Here is a 17,121-nt window from a genome sequence, read left to right as displayed (position 1 = left end):
ACCATGAGCCTCTGTCTGAGATGGTCTGCACTTGGCTGTGCTGTGGGATGGTCTGTATTTCAAATTGCTCTTATTGGTCAATAAATAAAACACTGACTGCCCAGTGGCTAGGTGGGAAGTATAGGCGGGACTAACAGAGAGGAAAAAAGAAAGAACAGGAAGGCAGAAGGAGTCACTGCCAGCCGCCACCAGGACAAGAAGCATGTGAAGATGCCAGTAAGCCACGAGCCACATGGCAAGGTATAGATTTATGGAAATGGAATAATTTAAGCTATAGGAACAGTTAGCAAGAAGCCTGCCATGGCCATACAGTTTGTAAGCAATATAAGTCTCTGTGTTTACTTGGTTGGGTCTGAGCAGCTGTGGGACTGGTGGGTGACAAAGATTTGTCCTGACTGTGGGCCAGGCAGGAAAACTCTAGCTACAGCTACCCATGCCCATGCTGAATGGAAAATGGAACCAAATGTAGCCATACCCTGATTAAAATACTCCTGGACACACACACACACACACACACACACACACACACACACAGGATTGTACATTGGCATGAAGTGCTGCTACTAGAATATTCTTCACACTTTTCTCCTAGAAAGCAACATACAGCTGGCACAAACTTGGACTTACATGACTCTTGTCTTTCAAACCCTCAAGGAATGTCTCCTAGTGGGAATCAAATTCCTAACTTGGAAGCTACTTAGAGTGGGCTGTGGAAGCATTGTTTGATTTTTTTTCTATTTATTGTATTAAGTGAAGGTATATGCTCAAGGGGATAGAGATGAATCTCATGTCAACAAACAGTTCCCAAGACAAAGTTAAGAAGTCAATTAATTCTGTTAGACCAATATTAACTATACAATCACTCAGCTGTCCACACCCTTGTTTTCACTGGCTTCCCATTTCTTACCAGTCATCCTTCCCAGCAACTGTGTTCTCTGAAACAGAGTGTTATAATTGGTCACATTTAATTTTCAGCTCTGTTGAAACCCCACAGCCTTTCTTCCCTCCTTTTCTTCTGTGGGTCATACTGTATAAGAATAGTGCTCTATGTCCATTCTATGTAGTTGAAAAAAATCATTCAGTAGACCAAGTTTGAAAAGTTAATGTAGGAATTTTTCTTCCAATCATTACTACAATGTTATTAACTCACAAGTTGACTGAGTTCACGGCCTAAACAAGCCTCAGTACTCATTTTCACTGATGACCTTGGTCCTACCTAGCAGAGACATGGTGAAGATCTGAACACAGGTGCAATGTCTGTCTCTGTCCATGGTCCTGAAACCTCTCTGGTTTAGACTAGAGATTTTTTCTTTCTCACTTTTCTAAATTCATCATCTTTCCCTTCACCTGCTTCAGTGGCCAACATCACCTTTCATTTCAGCATAATGCAATATCACACTTTTTCCCGATGGTCTGATATTTTAATTAATACATAATGGCCTTCTTTGCTCTGATACCATTTTTTATTGCTCTTTCAAAAAGTTTTATTTGATATCTTTATATTCACTTCTGATCGCTTTGGTTCACTATATGAATGGAAGTCTTCTTGCAAAAATGTAGTTTCAACATTTCTGTGGCATTGGTTATAAACAAGAATCTGTTTAGATTTCAGACAATTATGCAAGTTTTCAAGTTCATCCTGTCAATACTTGCTTTTCATTAGAATAGTTCATTATTTTATATTAAAAGTAGTTGCTGGTAAGAGACTTTTTTTATTCATTTTCTGTATACCACTGATTCCTCCACTACTGCTTACTTTTTGATTTTTGTAGTGTGTTTTAAGTCTTTCTTCTACTTCCTGTATAGTTTATTATTTTCTGAGTGAATGCTCTAGAGGTTAGAATTAATGTCTTAGGAACATTGTTGCAATTAATGCCAGCTGGTTTCAATAGTGCTTAAAACTCTGCCTGTATATAACCCATTCCTTGCTCTTTATCTACTTGAAAATTATATCTTTATATACTGTGAATGTTAATTAGTATTTTATGTGTTTTAAATCATATAAAAATACAATACAGTAATATATCTTTAATTATCTTTGGTGTTTCCTTGATACATGCTTTTGAAAACATTTTCTTGAGTTTATTTCTGACAATTTCACACCTTTATAACATGCACTGATTATTACCAGTCAATCCCAATTTCCATCCCACTTCTATTACCATCTTTCCAATTCATGCTTTCCTATACCACCTCCATTCCTTCTTCCCAAATTCATGATTTTGATGGTATTGTTTTGGTTTGGTTTTTTAAGACCCACTGAGTTTAACTGGGTTCATCTGTGTTACCATGGATTTAGAACTATCCACTGGGACTTTTTGGCTCCTTATTGGGTATGTCACACACACACACACACACACACATTGTATACTATGCATATACAATATATATGTAATATCAGACAATGACTGTCCCTCTTGAAGAATCCATCAGAAGCCAAAAGTTAATGCTCTTCTTCTATTCATGATTGACTGTTGATAGGCCTGATCTTGAACAGTGTTGGGGACCATGGGATAGGAACAGCAAGTTTCTTTAGAAATTATGGAAATTTGCCCAGTAGTTATCATTATTATGTTGGATGAGCCTTGGAGAGGCAGAGACTGGAGGAATACTTTTCCTGAGGACCTCATGATGTTATTGATCGTAGCTCTGCTTATTGCTCTCAAAGTCACATGTCTTTCATCAGTTGTTTGAAAACTCTAAGCCCCTTTCTAGCCCCTCAGTAGGCATTGTCACTGGTACTTACAATAATAGTGGTTGGCTTTTTCTAAGCATTGCTGCTGAAACAGACTAATGAATCAACCACCACACTTAGAAAGAATTTAGAGATGTATATTGTTAGTAAAGTTAGGTTAAGATGTTTTTGTTAATTGCTTTGATATAGAAAATCTGGGATACAATTTAAAGTTTAGAAAGGCAAACTTTTAATAGTTGAGTGAGGACTCATTGGGGTCAAGGAACAAGAACAAAGGTAGCCTGGTTATTACTATCTGACATGATTTTCTTGCTAAAGATGGGTTGGTGACCAAAGTTTATGATTTATTTCTTGTACCAATTTTTGTACTCAGTTTCCTGGTAAGATTTAATAAAAATTTGTTCATGAGTGGTTATGCACTCTGAGGACTTAAAGTATAAATGACTGATTGTTTTTTATATATAAAAGTTTAGATTGTGATTATTCTAAGATTTTTTTATAAGATTACTTTTTAAGGTAAATAATAAAATGATTAATCCTTTCTTTGTAACCACAAACAACTATCTGTCAGTATAAAGGGAACTGGCTGAAATACATTTGGCTTGCTTAAAACTTGGTTAATCAGTTATAAAAGAATCATTGCTTTGTGGTGAAGATATTATGGTGGGAAAATTAATACAAAGAAAAAATTAACTATTTGTGGGCTTCTAAGAAAAACATGTAACTTATGATCATAATATGATTTCTTCCTGTATAAAGACTTTAAATTGTTTTTTTGAAAATATGTAACTTGTAGTTGTGAGGTAATCTTTTCTTGTGTACAAGATTTTGTCTTAGGAGGTATAAAAAGAATAAGAGAAAAATAAGAGAAGTAGAAGAAAAGATGTAAAAGGAAAACATCAAGAAAGGTATAGGAGGAAACATCAGGAAAGATGGAGAAGGAGAGTATCAAGGAAGAAGAAGGAAAACACCAGGGTAGAAGAACAAAACAGAGAAAGAACAGAGTGGGAATTAGCAACAGAAAGAAAAATAAAATGAAGAATTAAGCTTTGCCCCTCAGATAAAGTTCCCTTGTGTATCTGTGCATCTGTCCAGTAGTTCAATGACTCCATGCCTCCTCTTGAATACCCAACCTGCTGAGGGCAGGTTCCTCAGCAGAACAGACCCTCTGAAGTCAGAAGATGACTCATTGGTGATTCCATGTCCAGAAGACACCATTTCACAGCCCTTTCCCCCATCTTCAGCTCTTAAATTCATTCTACCCCTACTTTTGCAATGTTCTCTGGTCCTTAGAGGGTGTGGTATAAATGTCCTGTTTAGTTCTGAGCACTCAGTAGTCAATTACTCTCAGCACCTTGAGCAGTCATGCATCTTGTATTCAATGCTGTTCATTACAAAAAGAGGCTTCTCATATTAAAATTCGGGTAACGTTTGTCTATCAGTATAAATATAAATATTTAGAAAGCAGCTTGGCACCATGAAAATTTAGATAAATGGTTGTAGTAAGTAGGCTTCTAAGCCTAAGACCTCTATGGCCATGGGTTTTTGATTGGATTTACAATACCAGATACAATTTTTTGGGGGGAGCCATCCTCAAACCCAAGTAGAGAGCAGTTGGTTACCAACATAACAATCATGTCACTTTTTTAGCAAGAGTAAAATCTTGCATAGCAAATTGATATTGTCGATTACAGGGTTCACAGTAAAACCACTGATGTCTTTTTTCTTCCAGAAACCTGGGTAGCACCTTCCAGCACTATGGAAGCTGGTCAGCAGGGAGGAAGCTTCCAGTTCAGTTCCAGCTTAACTTGTATCCAACTTATACATACATACATATATATATACATATATACATATACATATATATATATACATATATATATATACATATACACACATACAACTTGTATCCAAGTTATATGATGTCTTCAGCAATAGAGTCTTCTCAGCTTCTTCTGGTGAAGAGTCAAGAAGAGTAGCAGGAGTCTGTATCGTTTGGAAGGTCCCTAGAGCCACCCAGACCAACAACCAAAAACAGTTACCTCATACCTGGAATTGGGCCTTTGTTTGGTAACCCTTGGCTTTCAGAGGGCAGCACTACACAAACATGCAGGGCCTCTCCTACTCTCCCCATCTCTTTAATTATATTTTAAAAATTTCTGTGAATATATTTTGATCATATTCTTTCTCCTGTCACAAGTTGCTCCAAGTTGTCCCCACCTCTCTACACACTCAACTTCACATTTTTCCCTCTCTCAAAAAGAAAAAAAATGAATAAAACAAAACAAAAAAATCTCCAAAGCATAACAAAAGAAAGCACACACAAACCAAGAGGTTTATTTTGTGTTAGTCAAGTACTCCTGAGCATGAAGCCTGCTCTAGGGTGTTGTTAATACATCCAGTTTAACTTCTTTGGAGAAACCTGATTGTCCCCCTCCCATGAGGTATCAATTGCAAATAGACTCTGGGTTGGGGTGGGACTTTCTGCCCACTTCCTCTTCTCCATGCTCAGATTTTTGTCTGGTTTGAAACTGTGCAAGTTTGTGCATGCCATCATTGTCTCTGCCATTCATCAAACACATTTGTAGAATATGCACACATATGGGGACATACTCCCATTAACACAGATTTGTGTGGCTTTGTGATTTTAGGAATTTATAAAAAATGAGGCTATGTTATATTCAGACATAGTGTTTTTTCTCAAAGCCACTGTTCATTCTTCCAGGCTCATATCTTAGCTTTTATTTCATAACTACAAAATAGTGCATGCTCATTACTAATACATTTTTAACTCAGGAATCTTTATTTTTTCATAATATTTTTATTGATTATTTAGGAATTTCACATGATGAACCCTGGGTACACTTTGCTTTAACATAATATTTTCAAGCTATTTTCTTGTTATCGATTAAAGAAGCAAGGTGGTTGACCTGTTCATTTGATAGTGGTTTATTTTACAATAGCAAAAAAGGAATGATTCTAATCAATGTATCAAAATTTTCATAGATAAGCATTTGAGGGGTTTTGAAGACAAAATATTGCCTAATGAACAATTTACCATGGTAAAATACTGCCTTTGGAATGAAACTAATAATCTCAGTAATTAAGGCCCACTTATCTGCAGTCTGCTTGGCAGTGGGATGTAGTCTGTGTTTCTTATAAGAAAATTAAAAGAACCTTATGTAGCCAAATACCAGCAGAAAAACAAGCAAGCTTACGAGAGTGAGCCCACCCCTGACAGGGCCTGAAGGACCAGGAACCAGAGGCTGGGTAGCCCGGAGACCTAGGATAGAACCAAACACAACTGGCAGAACAACAAATAAATAAGTCAATGAAATAATTCCTAACAATACTCTGCTGTACTTGTAGACTAGAGCCTAGCATAATTGTCATCAGGGAAGCTTCATCCAGCAACTGATAGAAACAGATGCAGAGACCCACAGCTAAATATTAGGTGGAGTTCCAAAAATTCCATGGAAGAGGGGGAGGAAGACTTGTAAAAGCCAGAGGGGCAAGGATACCACAAGAAAACAGGCCACATAACTATACAGGGCTCATAGGGGCTCACAGAGACTCAACCAACAGGCAGGAGCTTGTGTGGGTCTGACCTAGGTCCTCTGTATTTATTAGATAGTTGTGTAGATTGGTGTTCTTGTGAGACACCTAACAGAGAGAACGGGGCTGTCTCTGATTCTTACGCCTTCTTGTAAGATCCTTTTTCTCTTCCTGGGTCTCTTCATGTGGGGATGTGCCTAGTTTTATTGCAATATGATATGCCATGTTTGGTTGATATGCCTGAGAGGCCTGTCCTTTTCTGAAAGGAAATAGGAGATGAGTAGATTTTGGGAGAAGAAAGATGGAAGAAGAGGAGGGAAGGGAAACTACACTGGGATATAATATATGAGAGAAAAATAAATTTTAAAATATGTAAATGCAAGCAAAAAATTAATCAATTGTCCAGTAAACAATAATACAGGCTGACTTTCAGACCATCAGAGAAGGGGTTAAGAATTCATCAGTGTAAAGAAAAACTAAAGAACACAGCTTGTAAAGTGACCACAATATCAAGGACAAGAGCCCTTCAGGACAAATAGAGATCCAGCCTAGATGCCAGGTGCTGCCTTCAGGATAAACAGGCACATTTCCTATGTTATCTAGAGCATCAACTTCTGAGCAATGCTTGGGACTGTTTTCAATCTCTGTACTTCACTTCCTTCCCTATGAGCCAAGACTGTCATCATTGTCCAGGCACAGTGTGTCATATCTATAGCCATGCTCCTCCACCCCTCACACAGTCACAGAGCACAACTCTTCCTCCTTTCCCACTTCCTCCCCATCCTCCTCTTCTTTCCCCTCCTTCTCCTCCAGTGAAGTAATGCAAGCTTCAAACCTCCCTCTGTCCTGTGAGAAGGCAAGGTCCCCTGATTATGCCTACAAACAAATTCTTAACCTGTCATGCTGATATGCTCCTGAGGGTAAGTGTGCTTCCAAGGACAGTTGTGTCACATCATACCTCACTGAGCACAGACCATAAGAGGGAATTGAAGTGAACATTTCAGTAGTCAGCTCAATCTCCCTTCCTCTGCTTCAGGTCAAGATGGTAAGGAACTAACACATCATCAAATCTACAGAGATACAGGTGAAATGAATCTACCATGAGGTTCTTCAGCCTTCAGATCTGGTTTGTAGAAGCAATGTGAGAGTATTAGAACTTTGGACTAAAACAACCCTAAAGAGCTACAAGCAGAGTGTAGCGGGCCATTTTGCTGGAAGTTTGGAAGCCCAGAGTGAAGAGAAATTCAGACAGTGGAGGCCCTAGTTATGAAGTTTTAGAAGGGAACAAAGACCCTAACTTGAACTTAGCTCGAGGCCATTTAATGTGATATTCTAACAAAAAATTGAACTTCATTCTACCTCTGTCCTGAGACGGTGAGTGAAGCTGAATGCAGGAATAAAGGTCAAGTTTGTTGAGTGGAAGAAACTTGAGGGTAGGAGAGCATGCAGAGGACAGCTTACCTCTCTCATTCAAGCCACGGTGAAACAGAGGAGAGTGGAGCAGAAAAATTCGAAAAGTGGTTAGTTTAAAATTGCTGGAGTGTGGTGTCTTTAAAGAGAACCCTGTCATTCTACATTGGGTCAACTAGAGTAGCTGACAACAAAATCCCACCCATTTAAGTGTGCATCTTGCAAATTCATTTGAAACATGATGTCCTGTGCTGCCAATGTTGCTGAAGCAGTTACCTGCTCAGAAGACACTGCCCAGGGAAGTGTTTCTACAGGGTCAGCATGAAACTGATGCAACAGTGATCCAAAGGGGGCCAGCCTCCACCCTATGCTTGTAGCAGACCTTGGTGTGGTGGTATTGTGTTCCCCAAAATATTGTGCACCCTAATAAACTTATCTGGGGTCAGAGACAGAACAGCCACTAGATACAAAGGCTAGAAAATGGTCGCACTCACACCTTTAATCCTAGCATTCCAGAGGCAGAAATCCCTCTGGATCTCTGTAAGTTCAAGGCCACATTGGAAATAGCCAGGCATGGTGACTCACGCCTTTAATCCCAGGGAGTGATGGTAGAAAGCAAAAAGGTATATAAGGCATGAGAACCAAAAACTAGAAGCATTTGGCTGGTTAAGCATTCGGCTGGTTAAGCTTTTAGGTTCTGAGCAGCACAGTTCAGCTGAGAGCCATTCGGATATGAGGACACAGAGGCTTCCAGTCTGAGGAAACAAGATCAGCTGAGAAGTTGGCCAGGTGAGGTTAGCTGTGGCTTGTTCTGTCTCTCTGATCTTCCAGTGTTCATCCCAATACTTGGCTCCAGGTTTGATTTTATTAATAAGACTCTTTAAGATTCATGCTACACCTTGGCAGCATTGTCTTTGTAGCACTGTTTGGACAGAAATAAAAGAATGCAAGATTGAAGGAATCATAGAATATTGTGCAAAAGCAGTTGTGAGGCCAGGCAATGGGTGACAGGGCTAGTGTTATTTCAAGGTGACCCTGAGAGGTCACTGCATGAAGAGACTAAGTTATAATGTGTAGGAGTACAGGCCCATAGGGTCGAGGAAATTGGCTCAGACCAGTTGCCAAGACATGCATATAACATACTCCTTAAGAGCCAACCCGGAGTCTGCCTGAGGGCCTAGCAACAGGAGTTGTCAGTTCCTAGATATTGTCAGAGTTCCTGATCATACCCAGTCAATGATGGAAGACCACAGAAACTGGGCACTGGGAGGAGGGTATATAAGGCCTTCCCTGTTATTGAATAAATGGGTTCATTATTTGCCTTTAATGGACTCCCAGTGTCTGTGTCATTGACACCGCTGTTAGAACCCAAGGGAGCTGTTAGAATCCAAGCTACAATAATGGAGGGCCAAAGGTATAAAAAAAAGCTGGATGTATAGAGAAGTGCAGGTCCAAGAGAGACTATGTCCACTTCAGTGAACAGAGATGGAGAGAGTTTCTACCCATGTGCTGTGGATACCAGACAATACTATCATGAGTTCCAGATCCCAGACAAAGATCTGCAAGGTTTGATATTTCCTCTGCCAAGTTCTGATCTTGCTTTAGTCCAGCATTTCCTTGCTCTGTCTCTGCTTCCTGATTTTTGAAACACCAATGTGTACTCAGTGAAATGGGTGCTGTAACTTGTTTCTGTTTCCACAGGGCTCTATGGTCAAGAAAATTGAGCTGAGTCTCAGAAGAGATTTTTGCACTTATGTTTTGGAACATTGCTGGGAATGTTAAAGACTGTGATAACTTTTGAAGTTAGTCTGAATAAATTTTTTTTTATTATATATTGGCCATGGCATATGCAGAGAAAGGATGAAAGGTGACAAGAATAGTTAGGGTGTTATGATTGCTGTACTTCATTGTCTGCTTGACACAAGGTTTTATTCAAGATCTTGAGGCAAGAAGATACACCTTTAGTCTGGGTCACATCTTCTGCTGGAAGCTTATACAAGAACATGAAAGAAGGAAGCTTTTGCTTTTTGTCTACTTACTGTGGTCTTCCTAGAAAGTCTATTTTTTTCACTGAGGTTAGAGCCTACTTCACTGGGATCCCAGTATACACTGAAGATTAGCTGAGACATCCAGTTTCAGGGACTGAGCAATTACTTGATTCTTGGACTTTCCAAGAGCCATTGTTGCATTAGCTGGACTTCAACCTATAAGCCATTCTAATAAGCCCTTTTATGTATGTTTTATTCTCTAAGTCCTGTTATTCTAGAGAACCATGACTAATACAGGTGTCAAGTGATGAGAAGTTCCTCCAGTCTGTCTCGTGACGTGTTCCAATTTCAATAAAAACAGTGGAAAGCAGTTATCTTCAAGGCCCAGTGGTGACCAGAGTCCTGTAGTCTCAGTTCTTGGTTTTAGAAACTGCTGATTATAAAGAAAGAGGCCACCCTCAATGAACGTCAAGGCTGCTAATATTTAACTAGATAACTAATTTTTATTTAGAGATCATCCTGTCTCGGTCTCATGAATGCTAGGATTATAAGTGTATGCCATTGTGCTTGACAATATTTATTATTGCACAAACTATTCTCTCTTGATTTATCCATTATTTTGGTTACTAAATGAGAAATGTGTTATCTTTACTCCTGATCTTTGCTGAGATTTGGATTCATATTATCAGTCTCTGTGCTGTGGAATATTAGTTAAATATGTGTTATATTCATTTGTGCTGTGGAATATTTGTTTAATGATGCAAAGATGTGTTGCATTCATTTATGTTGCATTTGTTTAACTCTGTAAAGCTGTGTTACTTTACCTGCCTAAAACACTTGATTGGTCTAATAAAGAGCTGAACAGCCAATAAACAGGCAGGAGAGGGATGGGTAGGACTTCTGGGCAGAGAGAATAAATAGGAGGAGGAATCTAGACTGGGGGCAGGGGAAGCAAGGAGTGAAAAAATGAGGAGAGGAGGATGCCAGGGGCCAGTCACACAGACACACAGCCAATCATAGAGTAAGAACTAAAGAAAAATATATAGAATAAAAAAAGTAAAAAGTCCAGAGGCAAAATGTAGTTACAGAGAAACAGGATAATTTAAGTTAGAAAAGCTGGCTAGAAACAAGCCAAGCTAAGGCCGGACATTCATAAGCAAGAATAAGTCTCCTTGTATTTATTTGGGAACTGAGTGGCAAGCCCCCAAAGAGTTAAAAAAAAAAAAAGAAAGAAAGAAAAGAAAAAAGCCAACTACAAGTCTCTGAATCTAACAGATCCAGACCTTTACTTTATTGTATCCCACCTAGCACACACCAGGATTCCCATGATTTGGGTTGTGTAATTCCCAGCTTCAACTCACACTTCATTTTTGTAAAAAAAAGTATTTTTATTATTTCTCATTATGTATTTGAATGTGAGAGTGGGTATGTGTGCATGAGTGCGGAAGCCCGCAGAGCCCAGCGACATCTGATACCTCCAGAGCTGGAATCAAGGGCAGTTCTGAGCTACCCAACATGGGTCCTGGCAACTGAATCCTGGTCCTCGGCAAGAGCAGTATGTGCTTTTAACGGCTAAACCATCTCTCCAGCTTCCCAATTTCTCGTTTTGTCTTTATTTATCCCTGAGTGTGAGTTCTGTTCTTATCTATGCACATGGTCTCAGTTTCATGCATGGTTCTAGCTGTTTCCAAGTATACTTACCAAGTGACCTATAAACTCTGAGGGAATTCAACAACTTAAAATTCGAAACTTTGCTTATCTAATTTAATGTTGATAAAAATCGTCTTCGGAGTGAGTTCGCCTCCACGGTAATTTAACAAACACGAGCCTTCATCAGACAACCATAGCTCCCTTTTGGAGGGTGGGATACTGGAATACAAATGGTAATGGCGCGCTCTTATCAGTAGGTGGCAGCAAGCTACTGAATTTAGGGGAACTGCTTTACACGAATTAATATTGATCCGAGGTTAAATTGACAGACTGAAGAGTGGTGTTGTTCTTTGAGTGAAAATCAATCTTATAGGTTTTATTTTTCCATAATCTAAGCAAGAAAGCAACAATCGATTAAACAAGGAACATCTAGCAGCATGTCTATCTTAAATAGTCTGACTCCTCAGCAACCACATCACACATCCTTCCAGCTCATCTTTGTAGGCTGCTCTGTTGCTAAATCTTTGCTGGTTACTCAAAAAAACTGAACTGGGTGAATATTGTTTAGGGGAACATCTTTTTCTTTTGGTAGATGATGTCTCCCCTCTGGCTGTTCCTAAAAATATATGTTACTTATCCCACATGGCTTTCTTTAAAGTACTTACTGAGTAATTTCTAATAATATTAATTACATTTGATAAGGTATTCTAGGCAGAACGGTTAAAACAAACAAACATACAAACAAACAAACAAACAAATTTAGCCAGTTGCTCAAGCCAATGGCTTTTTTACTTCTCCCACAGGAGCAAAATGATTTGTTTGCATCCCGCACAGTTTGAGTTGCGGTTCTCCATAGGCATTTGGGTTCTCTTCATTTCTAAGCCCCTCTCGCTTTCCCTCCAGTCCTGCACATTCTTTCTCTTGTCAGAATTTCCATTTGGAAGACAAGTTCCCTTCCTATTACAAACTCCATCTTTCTAAAGTGGGGGCCATTGAAGCTACCTGGAACTCAGGTGCAATCTTATTAAGCAGTCCTTTCTAAAGGGCAGGGAAGGCTGTCTGTTCAAGAGACTCTCACCATTGGTTGTGAGAAGATCTGTCCTTTCACATCACTAGTGTGAAGGAGAATTTCTTTCCAGTGAGAAAAAAATGTGCAAATGAAGAGAGGAAATTAGCAAAGAAAGAGGAGGTAAAGGAACTTCCCTTAATGTGGGGGTGGGGTGGGGTGGGGATGGGAGGCTTGTTTTGGACACAGACATGATTCGATGTGGTCATCAGCCTTCAGTCTTTAATACCAGTTTTTTCTCACTAATTTCCATGAAATTCAGCAGAGACCAAAGTAAGAAGTGGCGAGGGAGAGACTCCATAAGAGAGCAATCAAGTGACTGTCACACGAACACTCAGGGTAAGATGTGCAGGGCAGTTCATAAAAAATAAGGATGTGTTGGTTTCCCTTCCTTGACTTCCTCCTTTTTATCATGTATATTAATATGGTAATTAAGTGGCTTGGCATGTAGGAATACATAATATATATGTATGTATGTATATGTATATATATACACTCATGTATTATATATAATGTTGTCTACTATACACACATTATATATATTCTGAAGGCTAATCTGAGTAATGACATCAGACATTTGGTGAGAAATTCTGAAGAGAAAGATCATTGGACAGTATTCCTTCCTGAGAATATAGCAGTATTCATTCTTTGTAACTTTCTCAAGGGGGCAGAATTAGTTCACATGAGAACTTAAAGCTTATAGTAAGTACCCTGGAAACTTTATTAAAAAGAATATAAGATGATTATATACTTTAAAAGATACAAAAGTAAACATTACAATGAGAAAAATCAAAATACAATACACATGTAGGAAAGCAAACAAATATCACATGTCCTATAGTGTACAAAAAGTTACATTTTAATAACTCTTTGAAGCACTTTTGGAATGTTTTTCCTGCCATTTTTGAGGATCTCCCCCGATAACAGTACTATTGATATGACATTATGTATAAATTGAATAGTAAGGTAATTCAAACTTCCAGCATAATTGATAGAAATGTTTATTATTAACAATAATTTAGGAACATCTCTTTGGCCTCACAAAAAAATTGTTAGTGCTGTGAAAAAGAACTCCTGGAAGGAAGGTGTGTCTTCAGAAACTGATTGATTAGAACTTCAGTACTTCGGAGAGACTGAAATATTACAGATCCAGAACTAATTACCTTCTCCTCCACCCTCAACAGCCATCCCTTCCCCACCTCTGTGTCAGAACAGATGTCCTATGGCTAACAGGAAAAAAAAAAAAACAACACAAAAAACATTGTAAATCTATGAACTTAGCAGACCACCAGCTCCAACCAGCCCAGAAGCTAAGAACATCATCAAGGAGCATCTAAGGCCTATTGAAAAGCCTCCCCCATCTTCTTATACCACCTCTCTGACACACCCACCAGTGTATGTTAAACTTGCCTTGATCTATGACTTTCTTTGTTCTATGAACTATAAAACTTCAGGAAACTGCTTCCACATCGGAACATGAAATTTGGAGCAATATAAATCTATAGTCCTGGCCATAGGCACTCAAAACAGCCTCAGAATAAACTCTTATTCCCTTTAAGGTGAGAGCTGTTTCATGTTAGTAGTTCTACATGTCATCTTTAAGGCTGTTATCCCTTCATGTGTAAGCAGTATGATTTGGGCATGAGGGATGAGAAGTTGGACAGATTGCTTGGTAGGCAGACAGAGTGGGAGAAAGTCCATGATTAGATGTGGGGAAAAAAAAAGGTGAACTTCCAAGATGACTAGTTGGCTTCTTCCTCACCTTCCTAACCTGAGACAAAAGCCTGGCAGCTTAAAACAAAGGCCTTGTAAGCTTTTGCTTCTGCTTGGAGCTGGGATGGGGCTCCTGCCTGTGGACCAGTCTGACAATGGCAAGGAGCAGACTGAGACGCCTTTATTCCAAACTTTTGGACCTATCAGCCTCCTTGTCTCTGCTCAAACTGACCACTTCTTTTTTTTTCCATTTATTTTATTTAGATTTATTTTTGATTTTTGAAAAACATGCTTTTTCATGCAATGTATTCTGATCACAGTGCCCTTGCCCAGTTCCTCTAAGATCATTCCCACAATCCTACCACTGAACTCCACAACCTTTCTTTTTTTATTAAGAAATTTTCTATTTATTTTACATACCAACCACATATACCCCTGTCCTCCCTTCTCCCAGCCCCCAGCCTTTCCTCCCAACCCACCCCCCATTCCCACCTCCTCTAAGGCAAGGTCTCCCATGGGGAGTCAGCAGAGCCTGGTGGATTTAGTTGAGGCAGGTCCAAGCCCCTCCTCCCTGCACCAAGGCTGCATAAAGTATCTCACCACAGGCACTAGGCTCTAAAAAGCTGGCTCATGCACTAGCTGAGGATCCCCCCATGGTACAGGACTAGGCCCTCTGGATAAACGAGGCAGTTGTTTAGCTTGAACTGTTTATGGGGCCCCCAGGCAGTGAGATCGGGACCTGTCCCTAGTGCATGAAACTGACCACTTCTAAAAGGGAGAGGACGATTCCCTCAAAGACTTGAACACCCACCAACCCACCATTGTGGAGGAGAGACTGAGCCTCAGCTCCCTGAGGCCCTATCTACTTTGTGGATCTCTCTGTGTGCTCCGTGTGTGTGTGTGTGTGTGTGTGTGTGTGTGTGTGTGTGTGTGTGTGTGTACAATCCCTCACCCTTAAAAGCCTTTCTTTACTAGCTGAGTCTGTCTTCTCCTGTTTGTTATCTGTTGACATTTTTCCCTGCTGCTACCTGTTGTGTTCAATCTTTTTTTTTCTTGTGTTTTAATTCTTTAACTGGCAGAGAAAATGAATGTAATGAGGGCCTCTAGAGGGCGGTAGACAGGTCCCCAGAGACCAGCATTTCAGTATTCCTATTGCACGATCATGTTTTCCTCATTACACATGCACTTTACAGTCTGATGCTGCTGGACACATTTCTAGAGTAGATAACCCCCAGACTCAGGTGTTGACATTCTTAGGACATAAAATGATGGTGGCAGAATACTATTCCTACACGAAGACCTTGGGATAATAGAAGTACCCATGATCGACTCTGAACTACACGCATATGTAGGACCTGACAGAATCTCAAGTTCTCCTAACTCTACTTCCTTCTACCTCGATTAAAATTCTAGAAAATGCCTTTGGTAACTCTAGAGCCCACGCTAACTTTCTCACAGCAAAGTAAAGGAATGACAAAATGAAGAGACATGTCTTAATTTATTTCACATAAACCTGTTACATTTGGAAAACAAAACAAAAACAAACAAACAAAAACATTACAAGAGCGAATATTGCAAAGGCATCCACCACATTTCCAGGGCTCCTTGCACAGACTGGGGAGAACATTCTTAGTGTAACAAAAGGCATCCAACACCAAGCAAGCACAGTCTTTTGGTAGATCCATCTTGGCCTTGAGAATTGTGTTTTGTTTTGCTAAATGCTACTCCTCCCTCTCCAAAGTCACCAACTCTTCCTGGACTTCGCTAATGTCCTCTCACTTAATGTCTTCACACAACTTGAGAATTTATTTCTCTCTATACCAGAGACTATCTCAATATTCTATCAGACTATCATTTTATGTTACATTTCTATCATAAAGGCAAAGAATAGCAATGAGGAACTCACCTGTGTAAATGTTTCTTCTTGCTTATACGGTATATTTAAAGTTTCACTGTACATTTCCACAAAGGACTATGTCTATTGACTAGGTTTGCTGTTACCAATAAAATTCAGAAAATACATGTAAATATGGATTAGTAAAAAGACTCATCATCTCATTTATTTACATAGAGCAAACCCACATTTACCTACAGACTGTGAGTCAATATGTAAGTAGGCATGGCAGGAACTGCAAGCCACCCCCATGTAAATATGCATCCTTGTGCATACACAAACCACCTCTATAACAAAATGAAGATTAGATGCATGATCCTGAAAACCACAGTACACTACTTCACCTCTGTAAAAATACTGTTTAGCTTATCTTGAGATTTAAGAGTTAGTGATCATTTTTGTTGCCCAACTGATTTAGATTATATTATGACACAGTTACTACTAATAACAGTTAAAATTATACCCTGGTAATAATTATTAAAGAACAAGAAAATAATTAATTTAAATGTATATCTTAGTGATGTACTGCAATTGTAAAGACGCCTTAAATGTTAAAAAGTATGTGTATTTGTCTACTGACATTCAAAATGTATTATAAAGCTTCACATACAATTTCAAACCTGGAAAATAATGAGATAGAAAATAGTTATGAATAAATACACAACAAGTATTCTGATTTTCATTTAATGGAAAATAATATGATAGCTAAACTGTATCAACAGTTATATTGTTTGAGTCTGCCTTACAAAAATGATATAATGGCTGGAGAGATGGCTCAGTAGAGTTTGGAGCACTTACTTCTCTGGCAGAAGACCCAAGTCTGGTTCAGAGTACCCACACCAGGTGGCTCACAACCTCTTATAACTCCAGTTCCATGGCATCCAACTCTCTCTGGCTGCTGCAAGCACTCATACGCATGTGGTATACATAAAGTCACACAGTCACACACACACACATATAAATCAATACAATATTTTTAAGTAATATAAAGTTATGCATGCAAAATTATATACAATGTGAATATCAGAATAACAAAATACGTTACATCATTTGAAGGAGAAAATATAGGTATCATTAAACAGATCAACTATGTATTAAGTCAGCAAAAAGTTTGAATTCCATTTAAGCTGTAACAGAGGAAATGGTAGGT

Source organism: Peromyscus leucopus, chromosome 3 (genome assembly GCF_004664715.2).
Source record: "Peromyscus leucopus breed LL Stock chromosome 3, UCI_PerLeu_2.1, whole genome shotgun sequence".
Classification (NCBI taxonomy): Eukaryota; Metazoa; Chordata; class Mammalia; order Rodentia; family Cricetidae; genus Peromyscus; species Peromyscus leucopus.
Note: the sequence above shows the minus strand (reverse complement) of the source record.